This window comes from Lutra lutra, chromosome 3 (genome assembly GCF_902655055.1).
Source record: "Lutra lutra chromosome 3, mLutLut1.2, whole genome shotgun sequence".
Taxonomy (NCBI): domain Eukaryota; kingdom Metazoa; phylum Chordata; class Mammalia; order Carnivora; family Mustelidae; genus Lutra; species Lutra lutra.
The window spans coordinates 77678325-77685359 of NC_062280.1; the positions used below are offsets into that span (position 1 = coordinate 77678325).

Here is a 7035-nt window from a genome sequence, read left to right on the forward strand (position 1 = left end):
TTTAAAAAGAAGAGCACTATTTAAAGCAAAGACTGTAAGAAGAGACCTAGAAGGGCATCACATAATGATAAAGGAATTAACAGAGAATATAACAATTATAAATATTTATGCACCCAACATAGGAGCACCTAAATACATAAAGCAAATATTAACAGTCATAAAGGGAGAGATTGATAATAATACACTAATAGTAGGAGACTTTAATACCCCACTTATATCAGTGATAGATCATCCATACAGAAAATCAATAAGGAAACAGTGGCTTTGAATGACACATTAGAACAGATGGACGTAACAGATATATACAGAACATTCCATCCCAAAATAGCAGAATGCACATTCTTTTTCAAGTGCACATGGAACATTCTCCAGGGTGGGTCACATGTTAGACCACTAAACAAATCTCCATAAATTTAAGAAGATTGAAACCATATCAAAGATCTTTTCCAAGTGCAATGGTATGAAACTAAAAATCATTAAAAAAACCCCACAATCATGTGGAGGCTAAACAGCATGTTACTAAACAATGAATGGGTCAGTGAATAAATCAAAGAAGAAATAAAAAATATTTAGAGACAAATGAAAATGATAACACAGTAGTCCAAAATCTTTGGGACTCAGTGAAAGCAGTTCTAAGAAGGAAGTTTATCATGATACAGGCCTACCTCCAAAAACAAGAAAAATCTCAAATAATCACTTACCTCTGCACTTGAAGAAACTAGAAAAAGAAGAATAAACAAAGCCCAAATTTAGTGGAAGCACAGAAATAATAAAGATCACAGAGGAAATAAATGAAATAGAGACTGAAAAAACAGTAGGAAAGATCAATGAAACCAAGAGCTGGTTCTTCGAAAAGATAAACAAAATTGAGAAAGTTTTAGCCAGACCCATCAAGAAAAAAGAGATAACTCAAATAAATTAGATCAGAAATGAAAGAGAAGTAATAATACCACCACAGGAGTACAAAGTGTTATAAGAGAGTACTATGAAAAAATATATGCCAACAAACTGGACAATGTAGAAGAAATGGATAATTTCCTAGAAACATAAAATCTCCCAAACTAAATCAGGAAGAAATAGAAAATCTTAACACACTGATTACTGGTAACAGAATTGAATTGGTAATCAAACACTGCCAAAAATCAAAAGTCCAGGATCAGAAAGAGTTGCAGGTGAATATTACCAAACATTTAAAGAAAAGTTAATACCTATTCTCTCAAAATTTTCCAAACAATAGAGGAGAAGAAAAGTTTCCAAATTCACTCTACAAGGCCAGCATTACCTTGATACCAAAACCAGAAAAAGACACTACAGAAAACAAACTATAGCCCAGTATCCCTAATGAACATAGATGCAAAAATCCTTAGCAAAATATTAGCAAACTGAATTCAACAGTACATGAAAAGGATCATTCATCACATCAAGTGGAATTTATTCCAGAGATGCAGCAGTGGCTCAATATCTACAAATCAATCCCTGTGATTTATCAAATTGACAAAATGAAAGATAAAACTATATGATCATCTCAATAGATGCAGGAAAAGTATCTAACCAAAATTCAACACCCATTCATGATAAAAATCCTCAACAAAGTGATTTAGTGGAAACATATCTCAACACAATAAAGGCCATGTATGAAAAAATCCACAGCTAAAATGATACTCAGTGGTGAAAAACTAAGTGTTTTCTCTAAGATCAGGAATAAGTCAGGGATGATCACTTTTGTCATTTTATTCAACATGGAATCAGAAGTCTTAGCCACAGCAAGCAGACAAGAAAAAGAAATAAAATTTATCCATATTGGTAAAGAAAAAGTAAAACTTTCACCATGTGCAGGTGACATGATACAATATATGGAAAACACTAATGATTCCACCAAAAAACTGTTAGAACTAATAAATGAATTGAGTAAAGTTACAGGATACAGAACTAATATACAGAAACCAGTTGCATTTTTATATACTAATAACAAAGTAGCAGAAAGAGAAATTAAGAAAGCAATCCCATTTACAATTGCACCAAAAAGAATAAAATACCTAGAAATAAATTTAACCATAAGGTGAAAGACCTGTACTCTGAAAACTATAACATGTTGGTGACAGAAATTAAAGGTGACACAAATAGAAAGATATACCATGCTCATAGATTGAAAGAATTAATATTGTTAAGTGACCATACCACCCAAAGCAATCTACAGATTCACTGCAGTCCCTATCAAAACACCAACAGTACTTTTCATAGAATTAGAACAAATAATACTAATTTTTTATGGAACCACAAAAGACTCTGAATAGCCAAAGTAATCTTGAAAAAGAAGAACAAAGCTGGATGTATCACAATCCCAGATTTCAAGATATACTGCAAAGGTATCATAAAACAGTATGGTACTGCTGCCAAAATAGACACATAGATCAATGAAACAGGATAGAGAACTCAGACATAAACCCATGCCTATCTGGTCAATTAATCTTCGACAAAGGAAGCAAGAATACACATTGGGGAAAAGATAGTCTGTTCAAAAAGTGAGGTTGGAAAAACTGGACATCTATATACAAAATAATAAAACTGGACCATTTTCTTCTGTCATACATAAAAATAACTTGACATGGATTAAAGCTAAAAGTGAGACCCCAAATCATAATATTATGTACCCCTAAAAATAATATAACACTGTATAACAACTATAATTCAATTTAAAAAAATAGAAAGAAAATAAATGAAAATAAAAGTGCTAATGCCTATCTCACAGCCTCTGTGAATATTAAATGAGATAATGTCATTAGTGCTTTGTGTTTTTACTTATAATTTTCAAAAGAGAGATAGCTTTTTTTACTTGATTACAAAATATATGTACCAGGGGCGCCTGGGTGGCTCAGTGGGTTGAAGCCTCTGCCTTCAGCTCAGGTCATGATCTCAGGGTTCTGGGATAGAACCCCGCATCGGGCTCTCTGCTAAGCAGGGAGCCTGCTTCCTCCTCTCTCTCTGCCTGCCTCTCTGCCTACTTGTGATCTCTGTCAAATAAATAAATAAAATCTTTAAAAAATATATATATATATGTACCATTATAATCTTGATGCATATTTTCAAGACTTTTCTATACCTAGATTAAGAGAAAAATTTTCCCAAAAGAATGGGATTCTATAAGTAAAACATTTTGAAATCTAATTTTTTACCTATATAATATAAATTGAAGAATTCCTGTGTCAAATAGAGATTTACTACTTATTTTGAATGGTTGAAGAGTATTCCATTATATGGATACCTTATAATTTATTTAAGTAGTTCCCAATTGTTTGATACTATCTTTGTAAGAGTGAAATATTGTAAGCTGTAGTCAACTTCCCTAAACATATATCCTTGTGCACTTGTCCAAGTGATTCTTCAAAATAAATTAATCAACAGATATGCCCTGGTTTTTGACATATGGTAATAAAAGCCCATGTATTCATTACCTGTTATTGCATTAAAAAAAAAAACAAACAAACAAACAAAAAAACACTCCAAAACTTTGTGGCTTGAACTAACAATAATTATTTATTATCTCTTATGATTTCTGTGGATGAAATTCACACATTAGGGATGGCCTGCCTGTACCCTAGGATGTCTATATCTCAGCTGGAAAACCAGAAGTCAAGGGCCTGTGTCATCTGAAGGCTTGGTCATTTACTCACATTTCTAGTTGTCTGGTGCTTGATGTTAGGCACAGGCTAAGGACCTAGCTTCTTCACATGATGGTGGCTGGGTTTCAAGAGAAAGAGAGAAAGAGAGCTAGGTGAAACCATATTGCATTTTATGACCTAGCTTTAGAAATCAAACAACATCATTTCTCCCCCATTCCATTAGTTGGAGCAGTTACGAAGGTCACCCAGGTTCAAGGGGAGGAGACGTAGATCCCACAGTCCCATCTCCTTGATGGGAGAGTGTTGATGTCACATTTATAAGAAAAACATGTGGCATAAGTTATTTATTGGTGCTGCTCTCTTTGGAAAACTACCTGTCCTAGCCAGTATTAGGACCTTTGATCTATGTCACCAACGTGAACTACATTAGTAATATATGTTTTGAGTAGTATCTTTGCCTATCTGATGATATGAAAATGGTATTTCACTATTGTTTTAGCTTGTTTTTATACTTAAATATACCAAACATTGTTTAACAATGTTTGCAACATTTACCATTTCTATTTTTTGATGATTTTGTTGTTTAACATAACCTTTATGTTTCTATGAATGTATTCATCTGTTTAATAGTGATTTATAAAACTTCTTCACAGGCTATAAAGAGATAACCCTTGTCAGTTTTGTTGAAAATATTTTTCCCAGATTGCATTATTCATACTTTATTGACTTTTAAATATGTTTTCTATTTTATATACCATGCTTAGATATACCTTTCTTATCCCAAAATTACAGGGTTTTTTACTTATATGCTAATTTATTCATTTATGTTACACCAAAATAAATTCCACATGGATTAAAGACAAGATGAAATATTATTTTAAGTTTTTAGGTTTTTAGCTTTTTCTTTGTTGAAGTAGCCAGAATAGCAACAAGTTTTAAAAATAGTAACCAAAGAAAATGGAAAAGATTCTCATGCTGATTATGTTCTATTGAATAATCTATGCCCACTCTATCAGTTGGAAATGTTACATTTATCATGTATTAACTTGATTTTCTTTCTGGACTCTTTATCATTGATCACCACTGCAATTCAGTATCATATCACTTTAATCATTATAATTTAAAAAATACATTTTAATATATAGAAAGTTTCCTTTCTCTTCAAATGCCTAGTAATTCATGAAGAGCTGCTCAATACTCGGTCCCTTACTTGGCTTCTTCCCTGGTGATCTGATTCAGGCTCATGGCTTTAATTCCTTCCATAATGACAGCTCCCCTGTTTATATTTCCAGTCTAGGCCTCTCTTGTGAACTCCAAATCCAGTTACCCTGTGGGACTTTGCTAGACCTCTTTGTTTCAATAGGTCAGAACTAAGCCCTTATTTTTTTTTCTCTCTAGATCTTCTCTTCCCTGTCTTTCCCAACCCAATAAAAAGCATTATATCAGCTATCCGGGTGATATAATGACAGGCAGATTTAATATTGTGACAGTCAATCATTATATCAATGTAGAAATGTTTGAATTATTGTAACATATCAATTAAAATAGGAAATGTGACCTTTGGGGGACAAGTTAAATCTACACTGAAACTAGAGTGTCAAAATTCAAGCATGATTTAGCATGTGAATAATGGGTGCTATAAAGGTAAGTCAAGGACCCTTGGTCCTATGGAGCATTTTAGGAGTTATTTTTGATTTGGGGTTTATAGGATCTATTTATAGAGTGTGTCTTCAGCCTCTTTCTCAAGGCTGTTGTGGTTTCTTGCTCGTTTCTGGGAGCTAAACTGTGTTAATAAGTTTGCCCACAAGTAAAAAATGTACTATTTACACTTCCACATTTCTCATAAAGAGGGTTTTTTAAAAATACTTGTACTTTCTATATTTTAAATAATTAAAGTAAATATGTAGTTGTGGTTTGAAAAAGTGAATTATCAAAATACTCCTGAAGAATATACTACCAAGTGAAGATAAATTATAGATTTCAATAAGGAGTAAAGGTTAACATTAAAAATCACATTAAAATAAGAGTAAGTTATATTTCTCACTATTGTTAATAGTTTAAAATATAGTAGCTCTAATATAAAATCAGTGGAACCATAAGATGATTTTGAGAAATAAAAACAAAAATGCCACATGTGAAACAAATAATATAGTTGCATACATTATTTGGTGATAGATAATTATTTTGCATCTGGTGACTATCCTTATATTATTTGGTAAAAATAGAGAGTTATGTACAGTAACAAGGTTTATAAATAGTAGTATCCAAAGAAAACAGGAAGGAGTCATACTGATTATCATCCATTTGTCCTTCCAGATCTATTCTCTGCTCTTCGTCATGGTAATCTGTGCTCCAGCAGGCTAACTTGTATGGACTACATCATCTGAATTCTCTTGCTCTCTTATTTCTCATTGGGTTCATCCAGGGGCTTGTCAACTACTGTGATCATCATTACAAAGCTATTAATGCTGAGTTATTACTCTTCTATCCTCAGTTCAGTTTAAACTTCCTTTGAGTGGTTTTTCACAAGCTAGCCACCAAGCAATACTATGATGATAAAAATAAAGATAAGACAAAGGAACTGTCCCTCAAGGAGTTTATTCAGCAGTTTATTAACACTTGAAAAAGTTCAACAAGCTTCTATATGACAGAATGCAAAAAAAGAGCCACTAATAGACAATAAATGTAATTGAAAACAGAGAAGAAAATGATGTGAGCCAGCTGGAAAGGCTTTGTTGAGGAGGTAGGACTTTAACTCGACCTTGGAGGAATATTCTCCTATATGACTCTACCACAAAATGTTTCCTGTTTCATCACACAGATAGTATTTTTTTCCCACTTGGATTTCTCTTTGATATTTTAGAGTCATTTATGAACCACATGAAGTAGTGCCTACACCTTACTACTAAATTGGTTTTCTTGCCTGACCTACCCCGTACCAGGATATGCTTTGAGTGGTTTGCTTTGCTAACATTTGCTCACCTCTTAGGTGCACACTGTGCCAACACTGTGTCAGCTGCTCAGGAACATTTATGTGAGGAGAGATTGAGATAATGTCTAGACAATCATATAGGAAGAATTTGCCAAAAGTGACCTCCAAAGACTATGGGACAAATAATGGCCCAGTCTAAAATTTCATTTATACTCTCTCCCTTTCATTTATCATTTCTTCTCAGAAACAGCTCCTACTTAAAGACAAAATCAGGTTTAGATTCATTAAGACTATCTTCATGGAACTCAAACTAATGAGATATTTCCATAACCAAAGATGACATGATCACTAAAAACAGTGCCCTTACCATTTTTACTTTGTGTCTGGCTATAAAAAGAGATGTAAAGTACATTTACAGCCAGAATTCTCCAACCCAAATATGCTTGTTAAGTTTGTTTATCCAGTCATATCACATGCCACACA

At 33.0% G+C, this 7035-nt stretch overlaps 1 long non-coding RNA gene across 1 annotated transcript in view; it reads left to right on the forward strand.

Moving 5' to 3' along the window:
• LOC125095816 (uncharacterized) overlaps nucleotides 1-6205 on the forward strand; it is a 65993-nt gene extending 59788 nt beyond the window's left edge. The window contains exon 4 of the long non-coding RNA XR_007125955.1: nucleotides 5937-6205. This is a non-coding gene — a long non-coding RNA (uncharacterized LOC125095816). The remainder of the gene's footprint in view (nucleotides 1-5936) is intronic.
• The last annotated feature ends 830 nt before the right edge of the window (nucleotides 6206-7035 follow it).